This window comes from Rattus norvegicus, chromosome 17, assembly GCF_021556685.1.
Source record: "Rattus norvegicus strain SHRSP/BbbUtx chromosome 17, alternate assembly SHRSP_T2T, whole genome shotgun sequence".
NCBI classification, from domain to species: Eukaryota; Metazoa; Chordata; class Mammalia; order Rodentia; family Muridae; genus Rattus; species Rattus norvegicus.
Window position 1 is genome coordinate 73,916,509 of NC_141550.1, and position 26,109 is coordinate 73,942,617.

The 26,109-nt window shown below is 45.7% G+C and overlaps 1 long non-coding RNA gene across 1 annotated transcript; it reads left to right on the plus strand.

Moving 5' to 3' along the window:
- Positions 1-1,644: 1,644 nt before the first annotated feature.
- Positions 1,645-25,901, plus strand: LOC148000273 (uncharacterized). The gene is made up of 4 exons (XR_015642037.1): positions 1,645-1,872; positions 2,372-2,461; positions 23,529-23,621; positions 24,388-25,901. It is a non-coding gene; the product is annotated as an uncharacterized LOC148000273 (long non-coding RNA).
- Positions 25,902-26,109: the final 208 nt, after the last annotated feature.

Genomic DNA, 26,109 nt, shown 5'->3' on the forward strand with positions numbered 1-26,109 from the left:
TCTGTATTGTGGTAGCGATGATAGTTGACTGTTGGTACTGTTGGGGTTAAATCTTGCCGTAGCAGATATTCCATTCTTATTTTATCTGCATCTTATAAATCACACATCCAACCAAACAGAGTGTTTCCACTGACTGACAGTATTCTGCCATGTCTGGCATGTGAGTCTCGTGAGGGCTTTGTGGGATCCTGTTTTGTCAGGGCTCGTTGAATGCTGGGAATCTCGAGGCTGTTCAAGGCACACCAGGCTAAGGAAGAGGTCAGGAAGGTGTGACGAGATTGGAGAAAATCGCAGTGATAGGTCTATTTCAGGAAGCCTGGGCTATGGTTTCAAATAAGAAGGAAACATGGCGAGGCCCTGAAGGGCAAATAGATGTCCTCCTCCATTGGCCGAGATTTGGTTCTCTACTTTACACCCTTTCTTTTTGGTCTCGGAATGAAAAAAGGTTTCTTAAAAAGCATAGAGATGTTAAGAGGTTTCAAAATATGGAGCAAGAGTCCTGTGTTGTCTCTCTGGTGTGTTGAAGTGGGACGAGTTGCTTCTCAGTAGGTGGGAAGGGGGCTGCTTGCTTCCTTTTTCATGAAAGGTGTGGTTAGCTACTTAAATACTTGTATGAAGCTAGGGTAAGGTTTCTGAGATAGTGTGCCAGCTCAATGGTGAAAGCCCTTGGTGGCTTCCTATTGTTCTTGGGTTTCTTGATGAACGCCTTAAGATCAGTTCTTCACATCTTGGGAGGAGAGAGTCCAGCCCTCACCTGCCTTCCAGACTCAACTCACCGGCATAAGAACTTTCTCTTCCTTCCTTTTTCCCTCCCCACTTCCCTCTCTCCCTCTTCTTTATTTCTTCCTTCCTTCCTTCCTTCCTTCCTTCCTTCCTTCCTCCCTCCCTCCCTCCCCCCCCTCTCTCTCTCTCCCTCCCTCCCTCCCTCCTTCCCTCCCTCCTTGAGAGTGAGTTCAAATTTATGTCTCTGTTTCTGCCTCTGCTTCCCAAGTTGGGCGACGACACGGCATATGTTGCCATTTCTGGCCATTGTTGATTTCCTTGTACCTACCTGTTCTTGCCATCACTTGTAACATCACTTGTAATCCTATGAATGCGTTCATTGGACCCTTCACTCCCATGTCTTGTTGGGAGTCTCAGGGTTGTGATTGTGCCATCATTGGTAAGAGGGTTTGATCCTTTCCCATTCTCCCACAAGGCTTGAACACTTTAAGGGGAGAAGCTATCCCAACTATGATCCCTCACTCCCAAGTATCTAGCCTGGGGTAGTAAATATCCAATAAATAATTGTCACATAAATAAAAGTAGAAAAAAAATCTGAATTGATTTTGCCCTAACTGTGTATTTTGCCCATCGATTAGCTATTTTTCTAGGCTCAGAGAAAGTCGAATTCTATTCTGAAACAGATGATTGAGATTGTGGGGGTGGGGATATGATCTTCAAATGTGCTTGGCAGAGAGTAATCAGCATGCGTCCGATTCTACCATCTGGAAGCTGGTTTCAAGTGCCAAGAGAAAGTGCGTCTGGGTTCATTAGAAACACCCGTGCCAATGAGCATGTGAACCGTCCAAACAAAGGGTCAGTTTTTTTTCTCCCGTCTTAGATAAGGTGAGGTGGAGGACTTGGAAAAGCATTTGCATGTTCACTTATTTCCTGGTGCTGAGGGTGATCTGTAGTCAGCAGAACTTGGACTCTGTTCCTTTAGCCACTGAAAGACTCTGTAGGCAGCTTTCTGGGAGCAATGGAAGCCAAGAGGTGAGAAGTCAGATGTCAGATGTGACTGCTGAATAGCAGGGTGGGTGAACAGCATGGTCGCCGTGCTTGAAGAAGGACTGGGGAGCCAAGAGTTCTTTCAAAGCCTTTTCCAAGCAGGTAGGACAAGGAGCTGTTTGAACACAGCATTTCATTCAGACATATTTGACCTCCATTCCTGGTTCAGTCTCCTCTAACTGTGTGACCTTTGACAAGACGTTCAGCTTCCTCGGCCCAGGCTCTCTAAATAAGGTTATTGTTCACCCTAAATGAGTCCGTGAATATAAAACCTTTAATTAAAAAGAAAAAAAAGAATGTTCAATAAAGGTCGCAGGAATACTATTACTCCAAATAGCCCCAGGGCCTTCTCCAGTGGGTGAGGAATGGGTGTGGCTGTTGATGTCGCCTATGGGTGTCTACAAGGCAGTTGTATGCTCTCTGCTCCCACGCTTCAGATATACACGTATATATTTAAAGTTAACTTCAATCGAACTGTGGCTTGCTTAAGGGGGAAGAAGGGATTATAAAAGGAAAATATGGTGGAAGTGGGGCGTGGGGGGAGGGAGGAATGAATTTGTTTTTGTTTTAGGATTTATCTGTTTGTCTCTATCACCGGTAGAACTGATGATACAGCATAGACAAAAGCCCCTGGCCTCATATAGGTTGTGATCCAGCCGAGAAGACAGACACGAAGCCATGAATCCCAGAGGTCAGTGCACTGTGAAGAGGCACAAAGAGCCCTCAATGTGTGGACTGGGCGGCTACAACCAATCTGATTTGGCGATTTGCCGGTAGAGGCTGAGGTGATAAGTCTTCCCTGTGTCGCTTTGAGACCTGCAGAAATGAGTCTCCCTGTCCCTTCCTTTGGCTCTCTGGTGGAGGCTGTCATTAAGACCAGCTCATTCTTGTATTGGGACACCAAGGTTAACTGCACCCCGAGGAACACGTCAGATTTATGGGTCCCAGCCAGTCCATTGACATAGGTCTGCTCGGCCTGCAGACTTCTCTGCTTGGCCTGCTTTCCACATGACTTGATGTTTAGCCTGTGTATGCCGCTGGCTGTGTGGAAAGATTTCATATCAGTCCTTTAGTAAGCCGTATGTCATGTGGAGAAGATGGGATTTCAGATCCGGAGACCAGGTCTGAGGTCACGTTTGGTCAGACAGAATCTCCGTAAAATACAGAATAAGAAAATGTGTTCATCTTCTTTTTTTTTTAAATTTTTTTTAAAGATTTATTTATTTTATGCATATGAGTACACTGTAGCTGTCTTCAGACACACCAGAAGAGGGCATTAGATCTCATTACAGATGGTTGTGAGCCACCATGTGGTTGCTGGGATTTGAACTCAGGACCTTTGGTAAAGCAGTCAGTGCTCCTAACCACTGAACCATCTCTCCAGCCCGTGTTCATCTTCTTAATGCACTGAAGACTCATATGTCTTCAGTGCAGCTAGGAAAGAAAAGACTGCAGGCCGTGTGTGTGTGTGTGTGTGTGTGTGTGTGTGTGTGTGTGTGTGTGTGTCCACCGATGAGTTTATGGTGTCCCTGTACCTGTTACCTATAGGTAAGGTATAGATGACTACAATGGCCATAGTAATGAGGGCTAGGAAGGTACCTTGGTTGGTAAAGTGTTTGCAGCAGAGCCTGAGAATCTGAGATTCATCTCCAGTGTCCAATTACAAATGTGACACGTACTTGTAATCCTAGTGCTGTTACAGATGGTCCCCAAGGCTCTCAGGCCATCCAGCCTTGCCTAATGGGTGAGCTCCATTGACCCGGTGTCAAGGAACAAGTTGGACAGTTCTTGACATTGTCTTATTGTTCGATTGCTGTGAAGAGACGCCCCAACCAAAGCGACTCTTACAAAAGAAACATTTACTTGGGGCTTAATTACAGTTCAGAGGTTTAGCTCATGATCATCATGGCAGGAAGTATAGCAGCATGCAGGCACACATGGTGCTGGGGAATGAGTTGAGAGCTCTATATCCTGATCTGCAGGCAGGAGAGAGAGAGAGAGAGAGAGAGAGAGAGAGAGAGAGAGAGAGAGAGAGAGAGAGAGAGAGAGACAGACAGACAGACAGACAGACAGACTGGGCCTGGCTTAGGTTTTTGAAACCCCAAAGACCACCTCTTAGTGACTCACTTCCTCCACAAAGGGGGCACCTCCTAATCCTTCTCAGGTAGTGCTACTTGACCAAATCAAATGTATGAGCCTATGGGGACCACTCTTTTTCAAACCACTACAGACACCTAACCTTCTCTGGTCTCCACAGGCATATGCATACACATGCAAGTGCACCAGCACATGTGCATACACCATCCCAACATACACACACATGCACACACACAGAGACACATGCACACACACACAGACACACAGACACATACACACACACGTGCACACACACATGCACACACACACAGACACACATGCACACACACATGCACACACACAGACACACATGCACATACACAGACACACACACACACACACACACACACACACACACACACACACACACACACTGTAAAACAGACTGAGAGCTAATTTTTTTAAAAGGGAACCAGATGTTTTCCCTGATCTGAGGCCAAAGCCTGGTCTTCTGTGATGAAAAGGTCTGTGTTCCCATTTGACCTGGTCTTGTCAGGGAATATCTGAACATGGAGACCCATTCTCTAAAGTACCCCACTGCCACCACATAATTGACAAATATGAGGCCTTTTTCAGTTTATAAAGCACTTCCAACCCTGAGACAGGATACAGGCAATTCTACTGTCTACTTCCAGCTCGAGGCTGCTTGTGAGGAAATCACAGCAAATGGATTAGGATGAATTATTTCCTCTCATAAAAGATGCAGTAGAATCCAAACTGGAAAAGTTATTGTATAACTTTTTTTTTCTCTGAGATGGGGTTTCTGGCTATCCTGGAACTCGCTCTGTAGAGCAGGCTGGCTGCAGACTCATAGAGATTCAGCCGCTTCTGCCTTCCGAGTGCCAGGATGACAGGCATACACCACCACTGGCTGCATGACTGACTTTGATGCCGTTTTGACGTCAGTACCTTACAGGAGCAATAGGGGAAGGCTGATTTGGTCTCACACTTCAGAGGGATCTCAATCCATCACATCAGAAGGCAAGGCACACAGACCCCCATCTCTGGTGGGGAGAGCAGAGGGTAGAGTGTTGTTGACATGACAGCAGACGGGCAAACAGAAGGGGAGCTACACCCAGCAGTCAGTTCCCACCTATGGAAGGTTGCATGTCTTTGCAATACACTGCAGCCCACTGGAGAACTAGGGTTCGAAAGACGAGCCTGTGGGGGACACTTTGGAATCAAACCCAGAGGTGACCTCGTTTGGAGATGGGTCCTTGTGAAGGTAAATTGAAGTCATTAAGTTGGGTCTTAATCCCGTATGGCGCTGTCTGTAAAACAGCATGAAATGAAAGCATGGATGCAGGATGTATGTGTGTAACCCTGCACGGGCGTGAAGGGGAGACAGAAGGATGGCTGGGGCTCGTTGGCCTCCTGTCTGGTTCCAGGTTAAGTGAGAGACAGCGTGTAATGGAATAAGGTAGAAAGAGATAGAACAGGACACTCGGTACACTCCGTACACCCTTAAGTTATACATGGGTGTGTGCACCCAAATACACATGTGTGCGTACACGTACGACACATACAAAAGAATGAAGAAACAAATATTTTTAGCAGATGTAAGCACTCACTTGCCCCCAAGCCTAACAACCTGAATTTGGCCCCTAAAACTCATATGGGGGAAGCAGAAAACTATGTTTTCTGCTGATCTTCCCTACAGAGAAAAAATTAGAAACAAATCATTGGAAAAAGAAAAAAGAAAAAGAGAAAGAAAAAAATCAACCAAGAAATTTTGTGGTAATGTGAACTGACCCAAATGGGTGACACTATTTACCAGTCAGGAGGAGACGTCGGGCCTAGATCCTTCCTCACAGTTGGAAAAGGAAGCGGCATTGCAGACATCTGATCTTGGATTTAAATACATAACATAGGCACGGGGAGAGAGCTTAGACAGGCGAGTGCTTGCAATGTAAGCTTGAGGGCTGAGGTTTTGCCTTAGAGCCCATATTTTAAAAAGCTGGGAGTAGGGGATTTAGCTCAGTGGTAGAGCACTTGCCTAGGAAGCACAAGGCCCTGGGTTCGGTCCCCAGCTCCGAAAAAAAGAACCAAAAAAAAAAAAAAAAAAAAAAAAAAAGCTGGGAGTAGTGCACACAAATGCACATACACCCATTAGCATCCACATACACATGCATGCATACGTACACACAGTAGCATGCTCCCACACAGGATTACATATACATACACACACAAAAGAAAAGGGAGAAATGTATAAAAGATAAGGGATTTCATGCTAGACTAAGAGGGAAAGGACTTTTATTGAAAAGAGTGACCCCCAAATACACACGGACATTTGCAGATGGGAAGATGGGGCTGCTTTGGTAACACATCAGACAAGAAGATTGCAGCAGATCTAACAGTAACCATAACTTCAGAGGGAAGCGCAGGGCAGATGGCGTTTAATGAGACCTGAGCATGTTGAGCATGTTGGGATCTTGTAAGGGACAGGCACATGTGCCACTAATGGGTGCTGCCTATGTTCATAAATACAAGCACATAAGCACGAGCCACAGGTTCGTAAAGCAAACAGAAGTCTATCCCATTCTACACTGCATGATTTCTAAGAGCCTTTTGAGATCTGTCACTGGTCTTTCTGGGTTGATTCCTCCGAGACTCTGGTCCCGGTTTTTGCTGCTGTTGTTGTTTGTTTGTTTGTTTGTGTGCTTGTTTTGTTTTGCCTAGGATCCCCTAACCTTTTATCTGGGGCCTTAGGGACCTCATGCTAGCCAGGGCTGGGTCTTGCTGTCACCACCCTCTTCCCTGAATTCTCTGTTGTTACTGCAACACGACCTTGGTCCTGAGCACCAGGACCAGCGTGCCCTGCTGCGCAGCAAGATTTCTCTGCAGAGCTTGCCTGTGACTCAGAGGAGGAGGAGTGAGCGGGCGGGCGGGCGGTGAGAAGCAGTTGATTCAGCCTGCTGAGTGACTCAGCCAAGCTTTCCTGCATTGGCTACGGACAGGAAGTAGCTGCCGATCCCTCACAGGAACCCCATCCTATGTCTTGTGATGGATCATCGGCAGTGACTCAGATCAGCTGGGCTCGGCTTGCACAGGGTCACCGAGTGCCGGTCTCCGGGAGTTTTTCCCATGAGCTCATCTTTGAATGCAGCAGGCACACAGCCTGCCCCATTCCTCAGTCTCTGAAGAGTGCTATGGATGGCGAGGGAAGCCTTTAGTTTGGATCCTGTGCTTTGAATGAGGGATTAGATCGGCACACAGGGGAATATTTTCTGTCTTTTGAAGAAGTGAAATTACAGTTTCTCAACCCAGAGAACTCCCCAACAGTTGTCCAGTGAGAAAGGACAGGACCAAAGCCAGAGAAAGTTTTGGTCACTTAGAGACCATCTCTGGCCAAACGCCTCCTTTGCTTTTTGAAGCGTTAGTCTTTCCATCAGGGTTTCGGGTGGCATGTTATTTAAGTAACCTCACAAAGGGGCGCAAATTTATCATCGCAGCACTTGGGAGGCAGAGGTGGGCAGATCTCTGTGAGTTTGAGACCAGCCTGTTCCACCTAGCAAGTTCCAGGCCAGCTAGGGCTGCCTAAGGAAACAGACAGACAGACAGGCAGACAGACCATAACGAATGAATGACTCTTCAAACAGAAATAGCACAGGAGTGGAAGGGGCTGCTATTTATTTGTGTGCATGGGTTGGAAGTAGAGCTAAGGTATACTTTAGAAAAAGTGTGTTTAATAAAAAGTGCTACATTTTAAGCGACAAATGGATGACAAACTCTAATCTGGTCATACTGGTGTCCACCTCTAACCCAGCACTCCAGAGGCAGGAGTGAGTGGATCCAGCCTTTGAGGCCAGCCTGGGCTACATGCCAAGTTCCAGGGCAGCCCAAGATAAGGCTTGAGATTTGCCCCAGAAAACCAAGTGCTGGCAAGGTATGGAGGTGCGTGCCTTTAATCTTGGCTGGAGTTCAAGGGCAGCCTGGTCTACAAAGAGTTTAAGCCAACCGGTACTACACAGTGAGCTGCTAGTCTAACCACCATTGAAACCTCCCAAACCAGACCAAAACAAACATCTAAACCCCTCAAGGATGGCGATGTGGCTGTGTGATAGAACGCTTGCCTGGCATGTATGTAGGACCCAGATTTCATTTCCCACTATTGGGGGGAAAACAATTGATGTGTAGGCACTGATGTTTGAGAGTCTAGCAGGACAGTAACAGTTAACTGCACACATGCCCTCTGATTATCTCACTTGACTTCTGCCAAGTGCTGATGAAATCTTGGCTTTTCAAGCCATTGACAGGGCTAAATGGCCTCTTATAAATAAATAAGACTACTAGCATAGTTATTGTTCATTTAAAATATAACTTTAGGTTGGTTTATTTTTTGACTTTTTAAATGTACATTGGTGTTTTGCCTGCATGTATGTCTGTGTGAAGGTGTCAGATTCTGGACTTACAGACAGTTGTGAGCTGCCACGGGGGTGCTGGGATTTGAACCAGAATCCTCTGGAAGAAGAGTCAGTGCTCTTAACCACTCAGCCATCTCTCTGGCCTCCAGGTTGTTTATTATTAATTCTCTCTCTCTCTCTCTCTCTCTCTCTCTATATATATATATATATATATATATATAATATATATAATATATATTATATATATTATATGTATGTATATATGTATGTGTGTGTATGTATCTGTCTATCTGTCTCTTTCACTGCCTCCTCTCCTCTCCCTACACACACACACACACACACACACACACACACACACACACACACATGCAATATCCACAGGCCAGAGGAAGGCAACAGATCCCCTGCAACTAGGAGACTGACCTCCTGACCTCATTCTATATGTACTCTGTATGTGTACTGGTGTATGCGTGTGTAGTTCTATGCAGCTTTGCCATGTAGAGATTTTCGCAGCAACTTCCAGACCAAAGTCCAGCGCTTCCATATCCCTGTAAGACTCACTCACGATTCCTCTCAGCACCTGCTCCCCCTCTCCCAAGCTGCTAGCAGTCACCACTTGCCCCCAGCGCTACAATGTTTCATAGGTGGCATCACACAGTGTGGCATCTTAAGAGAGCAAAGTAAGAGCCACCTTCCTTTTGAGATCCATCCAAGTTATTGCAGTCTGGTAGGTTTTCTTTTAAGCTGGTGGGTAGGAGGCATTCCCTAGGCATGCGCCAGCTTATTTTAATCACTGACTCTCAGAGGGACATTTGGGTCAACTCCGGTTTGAAGCTAATTGTGAATAAAATTGTTATCTATGCAGCAATTTAAAAGATAATGTCGATATTGGCCTGCAGACCAAAGGTTTGCTGAGGGCAGAGAGCACTTCTGTTCTCAAAGTGCTTAGCATAGAGTTCTCACAGAGCTATGGAGGAGAGGTTTAAGTGTTTGGATGCACAGACACCATTGCAGGGGATGGCAAAGTGCCAGGGCTAAAATCAGACATAAATTGGACAGATTTGAACCCAAGGCCCAACTTTATCTGGGAGGTCCAAGACAGGCCTGTTCTGGAAAGTTCCTCAAGAGTCAAATGAAGTGAGTAGCAAAATTCCTATTCCACAGGGCTATGATGTGAGTTAAAAGAGTTAGCATGCGAAGCTCTCGATGCAGCCTGTCGTTAGCCATCGGTAATTAATTTGTTATCATTGCTATTAGTGGATCATTAATCTGCATATACATCAGTTTGATAAAAGCTAATAACTTTTTTAATTCTTAAATTTTTTTAAAAAATTACTCATTTTGATTGTGTGTGGTTTTGCGCACATGTGGGTGTACACGTATGTGTGGGTAAGTGTGGTGTGTATGCTTGACCTTGACCTCATGTATCTTTCTCCCTTGTTCTCTGTCTGATTTCTTGAGGCAGAATCTCTCACTGAACCTGGAGCTACCCTAGCTTGCCAGCAAGCCCCAAAGGATCCATCTCCCTCCGTCCGCACCTCCAAGCCGGGGTTACAGAGTGCAAAGCTACCACACCAGGTTTTGGTATGGATGTTGGGATCAGAACTCAGATCCCCGAGTGCACAGCAAGCACTTTACCCACTGAGCCATCTCCCTGGTCCCTATTGCTTTTATTCTGAAGTATGGTTCTGCCGGTTTTTTATTTTTTTTTTTTCTTTTCTTTTTTTCGGAGCTGGGGACCGAACCCAGGGCCTTGCGCTTCCTAGGCAAGCGCTCTACCACTGAGCTAAATCCCCAACCCCCGGTTCCGCCTTTAAATGAAGGTATACACACCACTATAAAGCCTATGTTTATGTGTACTTGGATTTTGTATTCACGTCTACGTGGACAGCTACCACTTCTTTTTCACTTTCTCTCTCCTTTTTTTACTTTTAATTTTTGAGACAAAGTCTTACACAACCTAGGCTGGCCTCACACTCCCTGTGTAGCAAGAGTGACCTTGAACTTCTGATCTTCTGGCCTCCGCTCTCCGGATGCTTTGATTACAGTTCCACACCGTTTTCTTAGTGTTACGTAGTGCAGGGGATCAAGCCCAGAGCTTGTGTGCAGCAGACAAGTATCCAGTATAACTATGCAATCCTATACAAGCCAAATACACCCCCAGCCCACAGTTGACATTCTGATCTGCCTTCTTGTAAAAAGAATCATTCTAGCTTAATGTTATACTGTTGTGAATGTGTGCCTATGCAGAATGATATTTGTATTTCAATACATTGAAAACTTAGAAGGATTGAAATATCCCTCTCTGCGCAGCCATTCCCCCGTGTTTCTGTCGGTCTTGGAAAATGGCATCTGTTTTTAAACAGTGGGCTTAGCGGAGTTTATTTTTTTCCTTTTTCCTAGTAGTCTATTTTGGCAGTAGGACTCTGGTTCATCTCCCTCAAGAGATTGGTTGGTAGGGAGGGAGACTCTCTTGCTTGCTGGCCTGCATGCCTAGGGTCACGTTTTTTTTGTGGGGGGGTTGGGGGAGTGTATCTGCAGTGACCTCCCAGAATGTCAGAGCCCTGACTCACAGAGAGCCTCCCACCAGTCAGCTTGAGGCAGCAATTAGAAACTAACCATTAACTAACTCCTTGGGGTAACAGGAGGTGAGCAAAGTTTCCAGTTGTTTGACAGGACTCGTGATATTTAGCAGTACATAAATGAAGTCACCGGCTGTGACATATCAGGGCACTTCTTCAAGGGAGGTGCTGGACGGTGCACTGGGTTTCCTATGATGAATTACACATTTTGCCCGACCCTGACAGAATGAGTGTCTGCAGAAAAGCCTGATAAGTAAGGACTGGTTCTGGGAAGAATTCGGGCTTTGTAGATGGCTGTCAAAGCAATCGGATATGTTAAGCAAAGAGTTCCGAAGCCTTCCCACATGGTCCACCATCACCCGGGACTTCACACAGTAGCTGCATCTGACTAATTTACTTCAAGCTGTGATTTCTTTGCTCAGCTGCCTCTGGTATTTAAAGTGCCCAGCCCTGGAGACATCCCACTCATGAGCTGAGCCCAACTTCTGCTGTCACCTCCTCCATAGTATTTTCCTTCCTTCCTTCCTTCCTTCCTACCTTCCTTCCTTCCTTCCTTCCTACCTTCCTTCCTTCCTTTTTTTCTTTTTTTTTCTTTTTTTCTTTTTGGTTCTTTTTTTCCCCCCGAGCTGGGGACCGAACCCAGGGCCTTGCGCTTCCTAGGTAAGCGCTCTACCACTGAGCTAAATCCCCAGCCCCCTTCCTTTTTTTCTTAAAAGCCGGATGATGAAGGTACATGCTTTTTTTTTTTTGAAGTTTTTTTCTTGTTAAAAAAAAAGATTTATTTAATATATATGCGCACACTGTAGCTGTCTTCAGACACCAGAAGAGGCTATTGGATCTCATTATAGATGATTGTGAGCCACCATGTGGTTGCTGGGAATTGAACTCGGGACCTCTGGAAGAGCAGTCAGTGCTCTTAACCACTGAGCCATCTCCAGCCCCCCATTATTTTGTTTTGATTTGCACTCCGTGCTTCTGTCTCTCATAACTGATACCATTGGATGGCCAAGCTGACTTGTGTTCTGTCCCTAGAAAATGTGTGTGGTCCCAAATCTGTGGCCAGTAGGTGTTTTCCACCTTTGCTTGTCTGAAGGTAGGGAAGGCATGGGAGTGGGGATCTAGGGTCGCTGGTCACACTGGTTGCACAGTCTGGAAGCAGAGATCCACAAACGCAGATGATCAGCTAACTTTCTTTGTATTTATTCTGAGACCCCAGCTGATGGGCTGACCCTACATACCTACATTTAGGGTGGGTCCTCTCACCTCAGGTAACCCAGCGCAGAAATCGCCACTGACTTGCCCACATACGGTGATTCAAAATCCTATTGAGATGATAATTCGCATTAATTGCCAAAGCTGGGGCATGACAGCTGTCCGGAATGCTGGCCGGCATCTTTGAGATCCTCTTCTGGCTGTACAGTTAAGAGTATCTTCTCATATCCTCTGTGATACTTGTGACTGTGGCAGGTGGAGTGTGTTTGTACCACTCCTAGTTACTCTAGAACAACTTGCTGTATGAGTCTCGCCCCCTCCTCCACCGACACCGAGGAGGAGATACAGCCACAGAGAGAAGAAGTCAGAGCTCAGAATCGCTGTCTGGGAAACACAGTAGGCCAGCTGTGCTCAGACGAAGGCTTGTCTCTTAGGTGGTTCTAGATCCTGTCAAGCTGCCAGCCATGGCAGGCTATGACCAGAGGCATGCACCCATCACCTGGGGGGGCAGACTACAGGGAAAGCCATCAAAGACGGAGGTGGGGTGCGGGTGGGGTCTCCAGTAGATGTTTTCTCTCACACAAGTATTCAGGCTCTTTTATAACATCTGCCATTTCCAAGAACATAGAAATTAAGAAACGAACCCTAAACAACTCAGGCGTTTACTCAAAAGGGAAAAAAAAATTAAAAAAAAAAATCCCAAAGTAAGCAAATGACTTGGCAAAATCATGCTTTATTCTGTTGTTACCAAACTTAGGGGCTTGGTTCAATTACATGCGAGTAAAACATTCCATTTATTTTAATGTCTGAATGCACATATGTGTTCACCCCATTTTTCTGCATGTCCTTATCTTTCTCTCCCCCCCCAGCCTAAAGATTGCTTGTTTTTTTTTTTTTTTGTTTTAATTAGTAGGCATTAAGTAGAGGTAGCCAATGGCCTTCCAGATGTCCTGCCTCCTTGATATTCCCACAAGGACACAGGCTTTGAAAAGGTAAAGCTAAAGAGACTTTTATTCTGTTTTATGACATACGACGCATACACACGACTCCCACAATGAAAGGCACAGAACAGTCTTCAAGTGGAAGGAATGATACAGGAGGAAGATGTGGAGAGCAGGAGAAAGTGGGAGCTAAATTCCTAGCCATGCAAAAGCTCTCAGTACCAAACATACCAAACAGAGACCCCGAAGTCTGATCAAATGGAGCCAGGGCTGACAGAGCTTGAACCACGGAACACTCGTCTTGCAAGCGTGGGGATCTGAGATGGATCCCCAGAATCTATGTAAAAAAGTAAAAATACACACTTCATACTTGTAATCCCAGTGCATGAAAACTAGAGATGTATGAACCCCTGGGGCCCACTGGCCGGACAGTCTAGCCCACGTGATGGGTTTCAGGCCAGGGACAGACACTGTCCGCCCATCCCCTGAAAAAATGGGATGCAAGAGAGGTGACTCAACAGTTGAGAGCACTTCATGCTCCTGTAGAGGAACCATGTGGGGTTCCGAGCACCCACATGCTGCTCACAACTACCTAGAACTCTAGTTCCAGGAGATTCAACTTCCTCTTCTGGCATCTGTGGATACCGCATACACGTGACACACACACGTACCCATAGGCAAAACATCAGTATACGTAAAAAAAAAAAATAAATATTTTTTTTTTGGTTCTTTTTTTCGGAGCTGGGGACCGAACCCAGGGCCTTGTGCTTCCTAGGTAAGCGCTCTACCACTGAGCTAAATCCCCAGCCCCTAAATAAATATTTTTTTAAAAAGCGGATAGCACCGGAGGAATGACAACCAGGGTTGTCTCCGTCCCTGCACATTCACACATATACAAACCCACAGTGAAGAGAGCACACATTCTTGCAATATGCATGTACCCCAAAACAAAAACAAAGGAAATGTTTCCTAAGCACACAGCTCACTGCATGAGTCACACAAAGGCAGCTAAACTCACAAGGCTATTCATCTGACACATGTCTCTTCCAGGGACTGACATCAGCTCCTGCGGTAATCCTCTGTAATCAATACTCTCTTCGCTCTCTTCTGTATGTAAACATTTCTCTTGTCCTGGCAATTGCTGACCCTTCAGTTCTGTATAGCCCCCCAGTTCCTGCTATTCCCCAATGAACTCTTTGACTTGGGGAGCAGGTGTCTGCCATTTAATCTAGATTGAAAGTTAAAGATCTCAGGGATGAGTCTCAGCTGGTAAAGCACTTAAGGATCTGAGTTCTATCCCCAGACCTCCCATGAAAAGCTGAGTGTGGTGATCCACAAGCCTAGCACTGGGGGAGCAGACAGGTGATCCCTGAGAGCTAGTGGGGGACAGCTAACCTGGCGTACTTAGTTCTGGGCCAATGAGAGATCCTATCTTAAGCAAAACTGTAAAATTTCTAAGGATATCCTGTGACTTACACACACACACACACACACACACACACACACACACACACACACACACGGGAAAAATGGAATAAGGTAACATTAGCTCTCAAGAAAGAAACTGGTTGTACAATTATCGGGCTGCCATAGTCCAAGAAAGGTCTTACAGTTTGACTCTCAAAGTCCCCCAGGAGCTCAGGTGTTATAGCCTTAGTTAGCTGGTGAGATCTGAAACTTAGCTGGTGACTGAATCAGTGGACCTTCAGGTTGGGGGTGGGGGATGGGCTGACTGGAGGAAGTGGGCTACTGACCCAGTGCCTCTGGAGGTAGGTCTTGTCCTTCAGACCTTCTCCCTGTCTCTCTGCTTCCTGGCCAGCCTGCAGTTTTGAAAGGTGAGCTCTCAGACGCTCCTTGCTCCACCATCATGAACTCTAACCCTTTGAAACCATAAGCCCATTTCTTTTTTTTTTTTTTTTTTTTTTGGTTCTTTTTTTTCAGAGCTGGGGACCGAACCCAGGGCCTTGCACTTCCTAGGTAAGCGCTCTACCACTGAGCTAAATCCCCAGCCCCTCTTTTTTTCTTCTCTAAGCTTCCCTGGTGACGGTCTTATCACAGCAGTGGAAACCCTGGATACTACAGCACACATCAGATTCTTTTTGAAGTTTGAATAATGTCTCGCTGTACCCTGTGTGCCACATTTTGTTTCTCCTCACCCATTAGCAGGCTTCTGGGCTGTTTCTACTTTAAGGTGGTTGTAAAGGATGCTATGAACTATAGTACAGAAGAATTAGTTAGAGTGCCTGCTTTTGTTTTTCAGTCGTAGGTAATAAACCTTGAAGTGGGATGGCTGGATCGAATACTAGTTTGGTGTTTTTCTGGCAAACTCTACTCTGTAAGCCGATACCATGTTTTTAAATCCATTGCCTGCTGACCACCCCTGTGCTTGTTCTAAGTTCTCTTTAAAGTTATTTACTGATTTATTTTTTGTGCGTACAGGTGCTTTGCCTGCATGGATGTCTGTGCATCATGAGTGGTGCAGTACCCACTGAGGCCCAGAAGAGGGATTTCAGCTTCCCTGGGGCTGGAGTGTATGGTTGTGAGCTGCCATGTGGATACTGGGATTCAAACCTGAGACCTCTGGAAAAGAAGTCAGTGCTCTTAACCACTGAGCCACCTCTCTGCCATCCCTTGACTTTTAACCTACTAAAAAATTTTTGTTTTGTTTTATTTTTATCTGTTTGTTTGGAGACACCCTCTCACTATGTAGCTTCTGCTAGCCTGGGACTCACCATGTAGGTCAGGCTAGCCCTAAATTCATTCACTTTTTTGCTGCCTCCCAAGTGCTGGGATTAAAAGGGCACGTGCATCACACTTGGCTGTTTTTTAAAATGTAATTTGGCTTTCAGTTAGACATCAGTTGAGAAGAGGTGGGGACTAGTAAGAACAGGAGGGGACAAAAGGAGGTAATGGGGTTCATATGTAATCAAAATAGATTAGATACCTGTGACAATGTCACGATGAAACCCATTAGTAGGCAACTAACATATGCTAATAAAGACAATAAAATACAAGTGACTGCCTTTGAGACTACAATATACCCTGAAAGTTTACTTTCTTTTTTTTTTTTTTTTTTTTTTTTTTTTTTGTGGTTCTTTTTTTTCGGAGCTGGGGACTGAACCCAGGGCCTTGCGCTTCCTAGGCAAGCGCTCTACCACTGAGCTAAATCCCCAGCCCCTGAAAGTTTACTTTCAAATAACATCATGGAGGCTGGAGAGATGGCTCAGTGGTTAAGAGCACTGACTGCACTCCCACAGGTCTGAGTTCAATTCCCAGAAACCACATGGTGGCTCACAACCATCTGTAATGAGATTTGATGCCCTCTTCTGGTGTGTCTGAAGACAGTGACAGTGTACTCATGGACAATAAATAAATAAATAAATAAATAAATAAATAAATAAATAAATCTTTAATATAAATCATCAGGGTTGGGGATTTGGCTCAGTGCTAGAGCGCTTGCTTAGCAAGCGCAAGGCCCTGGGTTCGGTCCCCAGCTCCGAAAAAAAAAATCATCATGTCATTTCACAAGTAAAATAAATACTTTTCCTTCATAGAATAACTTGTGTTGGTCTCCCACTCTTTATATCACCACCATTGCTAATTTCCCTGGTCCATCAGTCCCATAGATAAACAAAATACAAGATTTTAATTCCCTGCATTTACCTTTTCCAGTATTCTTTGTTTTCTTTATGTACAGTTTCTTTTCTTTTTGAAACAGTATTTAAAATTTATTTTATGTGCATGAGAGTTAGGCCTGCAGAGCTGCAACATGTGTATAATGTGTGTGCCTGGTGCCTTTGGAAGGCATTGGATGCTTTGAAATTGGAGTTACTGACAGTTGTGAACTGCCCTGTGGGTGCTAGGAATCGAACCTAGGTCCTGGGAGTGGGGAGGAAAGAAACATAAAACAAAACCAAACCAAACCCCAAGTGCCCTTCATCATTAAGCAATGGCTTCAGGCCTCTAAGTTTTCAGTTCACTGCATTTCTACCTCTGGCCAGCTCTCTTTAATATTCCATGAAAGGCAGTTCTCCCAGAGATGCATTTCTTCAGAGTTTGTCTGAGAAAGCCACTTTCAATGGCCAGTTTTTACTAGACATAGGTTCTAGGTGGCGTTTCTTACAATGCTTTAAATGTTTCACTCCACTTTTTCCTCTCATAGCTTCTTTCAGGGTTTTCTTCATGTCTTCAAACTTCTAGAAGTTTGAATACGATACATTTAGCTTTAGGTCCTCCACGCCCCCAGGGATGGGATGGTATTTATGCTGCTTGTGTTCTCTAAGCTTCCTGGTGCTGGGCTCTGCTGTTTATTGTTAATTTTGGAAAGTGTTCAGCCATTCCTACCTCAGATATTCCCTTCTCTTCCTTTCCTCTTTTCTCTTCAGTGTTCTCATATGTGTGCTGCAGTGTTTGTAGTTGTGTCATAGTTACTATTCTGAGCCATCTTCTGTTCTTTTTCTTCTTTGCATTTCAGCTTGGGCATTTACCGCTGACACTGATCCGGGCTCATGGACTTTTCCTGCACTGTGTTTCGTTTGCCAGCAAGCTCATCAAAAACATCTTTCATTCTTGTTTCTGTGCTTCTGGGTTCAAGCATTTCTGTTTCAATTTCCCTTGAGAGTTGAGTCTCTCCTGCTTTCATTAACATCTGTTCTGGCCTGTTGTTTACCTTTTCCTTTTTAATAAAAAAAAAAAAACTTAATTCCTGGTGTCAAAATCTAAAACCTTTGCCATACTCAAGCTTGGTTATGATGCTTGCTTTTGCTTTTCCATATTGTATTTTTTCTCCCAATATCACACCTTATATAGTTTTTGGTGGAATTCATACGTGAGGGATGGAGAGATGCTCAGTGGTTAGTCAGGGTGTTGAGGACCCAGATTGGCAGCTCACTCACTCCAAACACAGCCCCCTTCTAAACCCTCCCCTCTTCCTCTGATTAGAGGAAGGCCCCTCCCCTGGGTACCAGCCCACCCTGTCACATCAAGTCACTGCAGGACTAGGCACATTCTCTCCCACTCAAGCCGACAAGGCAGCTCTGTCAGGGGAACAGGATCCACAGGGAAACAACAGAGTCGGGGAGAGCCCCTGCTCCAGTTGTTGGGGGGTCCTGCATGAAGACCAGCTGCCCATCTGCTACATGTGTACAGGATAAATTCTTTTAAGTTGTCCGTTTCTTTTTTAAAAGAAAGTTTTATTTTAAATTTTGTATGCATGTGTCTGTAGGTGGGGGTCTGTGAACATGGGTGCAATGCTCCACAGAAGGCAGAGGAGGGCACTGGGTCTCCGAGAGCTGCAGTTACTGGCTGTGGTGAACCCACCGATGTGGGTGCTGGGAATTAACCTGTGGACCTTTGAGTACTGATGCCAAGCCGCCTTCTCAGCCATATCTTCACTCTTTTTAAAGCATGCCTAACTTCAATCTGTACCTGCAAGTGTCGTCTGAATCTTCTTGGAAATTATTCCTCTCACACACGCCAAACTCTAAGACAGGGTTGTGAGGAAACAGAAACAAGGGGGGATTAAACTCAGACTCATCTGTGCAGGATCACAACTTGAGAAAACTAGCACCATAGCCTTTTAATTTTCAATTCATTCCAGTTTTCCTTTTCTCCTCCTCTTTGTTTCCTTTGTCTCCCTCGTCCCCCTTTACCCCCCTCCCGTTCTATCTATTCCTCTTTTAAGACAGGGTCTCGAGTGTCCCAAGCTGGTCTTGAACTTGTCACGGAGCTGAGGTTGAACTTGAGCTTCTTATTCTTCTGCCTCTTCCTCTTGAGCGCTGGGATTACAGGCGTGTAGTACCACACTGGTTTATGTAGTACAGGGGCTAGAACCCAGGGCTTCATGCACGTCAAGCAAGCGCTCTACCAACTGTGCTACCCAGTCCCAGTCCCAGCCCAGCAACAGAATCTTGAGGAAAGACGTGGGTTTCCTACAGTGATCAGGCTTGTCTGGACATACTTAGAGAGTGGAGGTTTGTGTATTAGTGCTTTGCCTACACGTATGTACATGTATGTATGCACACTAAGTGCATGAGTGGTCATGTGCAGGCCAGAAGAAGGCATTGGATCCCCAGAGACTGGTGTTACAGATGATTGTGAGCTGCCAAGTGGGTGCTGGGAATCAAACCTGGACCCTGTGGAAGAGGAGCTGGTGCTCTTAACCACTGAGGCTCTCTCTCCAGTTCCCAAAAGTGGGAATTGTGATGCCTTGTGATGTGACATTTCTTTGTATCTCAGCTGAGATTCACAGTCTCTCTCTCTCTCTCTCTCTCTCTCTCTCTCTCTCTCTCTCTCTCTCTCTGTGTGTGTGTGTGTGTGTGTGTGTGTGTGTGTGTGTTGGAAATGTGAACCAGCACTTCCTTGGTTTTGCTGTGTATCTACTTTGGCCAATGAACATGAGGGAGGGGCCTTTCATGCAGAGGATAATTTTGTGCAAGTCCTGGGAGAAACAGGAACATGTTACCTGTCCCTAAACTCTGAGCAGGGAGGGGAAAGCTAAGAAGGTCACATCCGGGCTGGAGAGATGACTCAGTGGTTAAGAGCACTGACTGCTCTTCCAGAGGTCCCGAGTTTGAATCCCAGCAACCACATGGTGGCTCACAACCATCTGTAATGAGATCTGATGCCCTCTTCTGGTGTGTCTGAAGACAGCTACAGTGTACTCATATATAATAAATGAATACATCTTTCACAAATAAAAAGGAGGTCACATCCATGAGATGATTTGTTGACCCAGGAACAGTAGCGTCTCTGTTAGAGGACCCACTTGTTGAGCATGGCCTCAGCATCAAAAGGTAATGTGACAGCAAGAGGTGTTTCTTTTTTCTTTTCTTTTCTTTTCTTTTTTTTTCCCCAGAGCTGGGGACCGAACCCAGGGCCTTGTGCTTGCTAGGCAAGCGCTCTACCACTGAGCCAAATCCCCAACCCCAAGAGGTGTTTCTTTATGGCTACTGCAGACTGGAACTTTCCAACCAGGCTCAGCTTTCGGGGTAGGGAAGCGCAAGGATCCACTGTCTCTTTCTCCCCATTTAATAAGTGAGTGCCACCATGTTGGACTAGAACTTAGGTCTCAGGCTTGCCTGGCAAACACTTACCAGCCCCTGAGATGCTCTTTCCTTTCCTCTGTTGACTGTGGCTGCTTTCTTTCCTCTATGGTGCTCCAGGTGTGTGAAGTAGCTCTTGCTCTTGTCTCCTCACAGGTAGGTAAGATTTGAACTCCCATCGTCTACACCCCTGCCCTTTCCCCACTGACTGGGACTTTCGGGCAGATCAGCGATCAAGGAGACTGGCACTTCCACAATCAGCAGTATGACTCATCAGCACATGCAGAGGCTTCTCAGGCACCTAAAGCACCTGTGTGGAGGTGGGGCGAGCCGACGTGCAATGACTCATAGACGGTTATGAACTTGAGTCCCTCTGTGGACTTGGTATTTCACAGGGATATATTGCTAGCTCGTATCTCTTCAGGAAGATTTAGGACGATCAACTGCTGACCTGAAGCTTTTCCCTTTCATTTCAGTCCTGCTTCATACACAGGCTTTTTCCCCCACCACGGCTTCCCAGAAGTTTACCCAGCTGCATCAGACTTTTCGCTGTTGTTTGTTTGTTCGTCCTTGTGACAGGGTCTCACCATGTAGCCTTGGCTGGCCTAGAACTTGTTATGTAGACCAGGCTGGCCTCCAACTCATAGAAATCCACCTGCCTCTGCTTCCTGAGTGTTGGGATCAATGCCATGTACTACCACAACCAGCTAAGACTACTTTTTTGTTTTTAAAGGATTTATTTTTCACTTTTTTTCTGTGCGTTGTTGTTGTGTCTCTGTGGCACAATTTGAGGATCCCCTAAAAACTGGAGTTACAGTTGAACCCACTTTTAGGAAAAAGCAGGCAGTATTTTTATCTACTGATCTATCTCTCTGGCCCTTAAGACTACTTACTATAAGAAAGATTTTATTTGTAATTATGTGCATGTGTGGTGTTTGTACTTGCATGTGCAGTACCCACAGAAGCCAGAAGAGGGTGCTGGATCCTCCTGGAGTATGAGTTACAGGGAGTTATAAACCATTAGAGGTGGACACTGGGAACCAAACCCAGGTCTTCTGGAAGAGCAGAGAGTGTTCTTTACAGCTGAGCCATCTTTCTTAGTCAGGGTTTCTATCGCTGCACAAAACATCATGACCAGGAAGCAAGCTGGTTTAGTTAGCTTACACTTCCACAGTGCTAGTCATCACCAAAAGAAGTCAGGACTGGAACTCACTCAGGGCAGGAACCTGGAGGCAGGAGCTGATGCAGAGGCCATGGAGGAGTGCTGCTTACTGGCCTGCTCCCCGTGGTTTGCTCAGCCTTCTTTCTTGCAGAATCCTGAACCATCAGCACAGGGATGGCACCACCCACAGTGGTCTGGGCCCTCCCCGCTTGATCACGGATTGAGAAAACGCTTTGCAGATGGATCTCCTGGAGGCATTTCCTTTCTCTGTGATAACTCCCGCTTGTGTCGATTGACACACAAAGCCAGTCAATTCAGCATCTCTCCTGTGGCAGCTGTCCAGACTCTTGATTCTTGTTTGGATTGGTTTCTGTTCCTTTTGTTTTCCTGTCCTCCGATTCCCTTCCTTTACTGTTCAGTAATGAGCGATCCATTTCTAAACCTTTCCCAGTCCCTGGCCAGGAGTCCTGGAAATGTGTGGATGAAGGCACCTGGCTGGTGCCTGCTGTGGTTCAAATACTATTGGAGTGAGGGCCTCAAGGGGTCATGGGTAGACGCTTGATCCCCAGTGTGCTGATCTGGGGAAGTGATAGGACCTTCAGGGGTGGGACCTAGTGAGAGAGGGGTCCTTAGGTCACTGGGGGACACTTCTTCCTGAAGATATTCATGCTGTTCTTGAGTTATTTCACTGTTTTTACCAGAGCAACCTATTGTAAAAGAACAAGGCCAGAGAAGTGGGCGCTGGGCACAATGGGGTAGGCTTATAGTCCTAGAACTCAGGAGGCTGCCCCAGGGAATGTCATATCTTGCATCAGGCCTGCCCATAGTGCAGACATATATACTGACAGCATACACACACACACACACACACACACACACACACACACACACACCCCTGTCTTAAATCTCACTGAGGCTGCATATTAAAATAACTTACAACATTTTCTGCCTTTTCGGGATTCTTGTTGTAATTGGAGTTAGCACCATGGGTTGGTTTGGTGTTTAACTGGTTCTCTAGTTCTGGTTGCTTCTTGTTTGCCTCTCTTTGTGAGATATGAGCCATCAATGGCATGACCTAGTCCCTATAATTTCTTCACACCTCCCTGAAAGCCTTCAAGCCACATGATGAACCTTTCTGTATTTGTTCACAAGACCGAGAACCTTTCAAGGCCAGTGTGTGTAGTATAGTCCTTTCTTCTATCATTTGCTATAGTGCCTGGCACTAAATAGGTGTTCAATAAATATTTGTATTTATATACACAGTGGTAGTTTCTAGAGACCTGATAGGCTTAGGTCAAGGCTAAGTTTATCAGCAAAGCAAAGCTCTCCTCTTTTCTCAAGCAAAGGTTCTTTCTCCAGCTATGGGAAACATTTATCAAGCAAGTACTTCTTTGAAATGCCAACTCTGGCTTATCCAGAAAGCAACTCATCTCTCCTCACCTAGGGTCAAAACAGGCCTAAAACCTAGCAGAAAGCCGAGTCTCACATTTCTTTCTTCTCCTTCCTTCCTTTCCTGATCCTCCTGCATTTTCAGGCCAGGGGTTGAACACACGGTCTTGGATTTGTGAGGCAAATGCTCTACCATTGAACTGCTGCCCCAGTCCCTCATACTGCTTTATTATCAACGGTCTCAACAATCCCCCACCTCAGCAAAATCAGTCTCATGATACAGCATGGAGATCAAGTTTGAGTGGCACTGAGTTTGATCATCTCCTGGTGCTGATTGTGAGGCTGGAAGTGAATCTTAACAACCAGGAGACACCCTCCCCCCCCCCCCCCCCAGTGAGAAACTAGAACGGAGTTTGATGCAAACACATCGTTTATTTTCCTGTGCGTCAGGGTCAACCTTCAATCAGCCCCTCATGATGAGTGACTGGAAGGCGACCTCGAATGGCTATAACAAGCAATTTTTATACTTTTTAGGGGTACAGGTTGCATCAGCAAAGTTACAGTTTAAACTTGTTGGCTAAAGATATTGACCTTTGAATCTATTGGCTAGCAAGTATATGATATGCATTTGAACTCTTTTTGGGACCAGAGGGACAGGTTACTATCAGTCAGTGCCTTCGGATTTTCAAGAATGTCCCTGCTCCTCTCAAGAACTGTGGGTGGAGAATGGAACTTGGCCTAGCCTTGACTGGAGGCGGGAAGCTGGTACTTGGCCTAATCTTGACCTGAGGTGGTGGGTGTAAAGCTAGCGAAAGCCCTTAGGGTCAACAGAAACTCCATAACCTACCTACTTTCTACCAGGCCAAGCCTCTTAATAGCTCCTACACTTCAGTAAGAACTAGGGTCCTTCACTGATGTCTTTCTTACAGATTCCCTCCTGGCTATGATCTCCGAGAGCCTTGGCTCAGGGAAGGGATTGTCCTATAAGCAGAAGAGGATGGATGTTGTCTCTAGAGAGAAAGGTAGTTAATTAGGATCAAGAAAAGGAAAAGATGGGGCTGGAAAAATGATTCAGTGGTTAAGAGCACTGACTGCTTTTCCAGAGGGCCTGAGTTCAATTCCCAGCAACCACATGGTGGTTATATACATTGAAATAAATCTGGGAGTGTTTCATATTAGCCGCCAAAGACTCAGGGGTGTTGGAGAAGGAGGGGTGGAGGAAAGGGTTGAGGAGAGCTCCAATGTTCAGGTATGATGCAACCACGATACTCTGAAACTCCGTGCCTGTGATTACATGCACAAGGTCTGTACAAGATCGGACTCAAAACCCGCAAGGGGAAGGGGTGCTTATGGAGCCTGGCCCCTGGGAATTCATACAAAGTTAAGGGTTAATGGAGGAGGGGAGACATTTTCTTCAGTGGAGTAGAGACACTTGCTGCCCCAAACAATCGCAATCCCTGATAAAAACCCACGGGGCCATTAAAAAAAAAACCTCAAGAAGACTTAAAAACAGAAGAGGGAGTAGATGGAGTAGATAGGAGAGAAGGCACTAGCAGGGGAGCAGGAGGGTAACCAGGACTTAATATGAGCAAAATATACTATTTATGCAGGAACAAAAGTAACACCATGCAACATGTTACTGTGTGTAATTAATACATAGTCATAAAAATAGAAGCATAGATTTAGGGTTTTTGAGACAGAGTCTCATTATGTAGCTCTGGCTGGCCTGGAACTTGCTACGTAGATGAGACTGGCCTTGAACTCATAGAGTTCTGCCTTCATCCTCAGGTGCTCGTGCACACTTGGCAAGTGCCCCATCTCTGAGCTAGAGCCCACCTTGCTGAAGATTTGGACTATTGCACTTGCCATGGGAGCCACAGGATGTCAAAGTCAAGTGGGCCATGTGGATGTGAGTCTGGAGACGTGCTCTCTATGTCCCTTTTCACAGTGGTAGAGAGGCATCGCCTGGAAGGCAGCATCTCCTGGAAGGCAGCATCGCCTGGAAGGCAGCAGCGAGAGCAGGACTTCTGCTTATCTCAGTGGAAAGGATGAGTTGGCAGTTACTCTGGTGCAGGGACACAGTGTGAAGACCCATGCACGCCTGGACTGCTAAGCTTCCCACCCAGTGCACACACGCACATGCAGAACATCTAGTACGGTCCCTGGATGCTTAGGGGACTTAAGACTCTTTTCCTGGGTTGGAAAGATGGCTGGTGGTTAAGTGTTTGCTGCTCTTGGCAGAGAACTGGAGTTTGGTTCTCTTCACTCATGATGGGTGACTCACAACTATGAGTGTTGCTAGCTCCAGGGTATCCCATGCTGCTTCTGGCCTCTGCAGGCACCGGCACACAGGTATACATGTACACACACACTCGACAATACTAAAATAACTATTTTGAAAAGAGATTCTTTTCTTTTCCTTACTTGTATTGTAGGTAAGGGTTAGTACATATTCTTCGATCATTTGAGACTCATCCCTAGACAATGTTGAGTTAAACAAATTTTTAAATATTGGAATTTGCATTAAGTACTTTAAAGAAATATACCATTTCTTCACATGAATAGCCCTTGCTTTGGCTAGAACCATGCTAATTTGGGTTTTCAGGTTGCTTGGTCAGCATAGTAGCAGAGAGAGTCAGGAAAGTTCCTTTTTATTATCTTTGGAAGGCTTGAAAGAATGTAATTATTGGTGAGTCCATGACCTGGTTGGATGGTAATTACTCCGGTGACACCCTCACCATGGGGTCAGCTCAGGCCAAGGTTGGTTCTGGGACTGCTGTGCACACTGGAGGCCAGAGCCCAGGGGAGTATGATCAAACTTATCTGAGTCCCTCTATCTAGATAGGAGAAGCCAGGGTTCCAGTTCCCCCTCGATATGATTACATATCAGGAGCTGGGAGTTCACCTTGTTCTAGAGGGTTGAGCAGTGGACACCTGCTTGATTATTCTCCTTGGCGTGATAACTCTAATAAGTCTCATGACATAGTTTAGAGATTGACTATCACTCTACTTTATCTGCTTCTGGGGTCAGAGATAGGCAAGTTAGTAAGTATACGTCTATATATGTATGTATATGATTGGCATGTGTGAACTGCATGGATTAGCGCAGTTCAGTATATTTCAGCACACGCGTTTCTCTATGCGAAGCTGACACATGTCATTTTCCCACACCTATAGAGCTCTTTATCTCCCGTTAAGGGTATTCAATGTGCTTTCCTTGGCTTTTGAGTTGAGAAAGTCACATTTGATATTCAGAAAAAAAAAAAAGTCAGGCCATTGGAGAATAAATCAGCTCACATGTCTGTTGCGTGTCTTCCTTGTATCCATAAAGTTTTCTCCAGGTGACATACTGTCATGCACAGGGCCACAGGGGGATGAAAAGGGCTGGAACTCAAGCCTCCTGGCTGTTGCTGTTGCTTCAGTGTGCGGATAAAGTCAAGCTATGCCCACCCTCTTTCCTCAGGCGCCATCCAGGCTGAGTTTTGAGACAGGGTGTCTCATTGGTCTGGA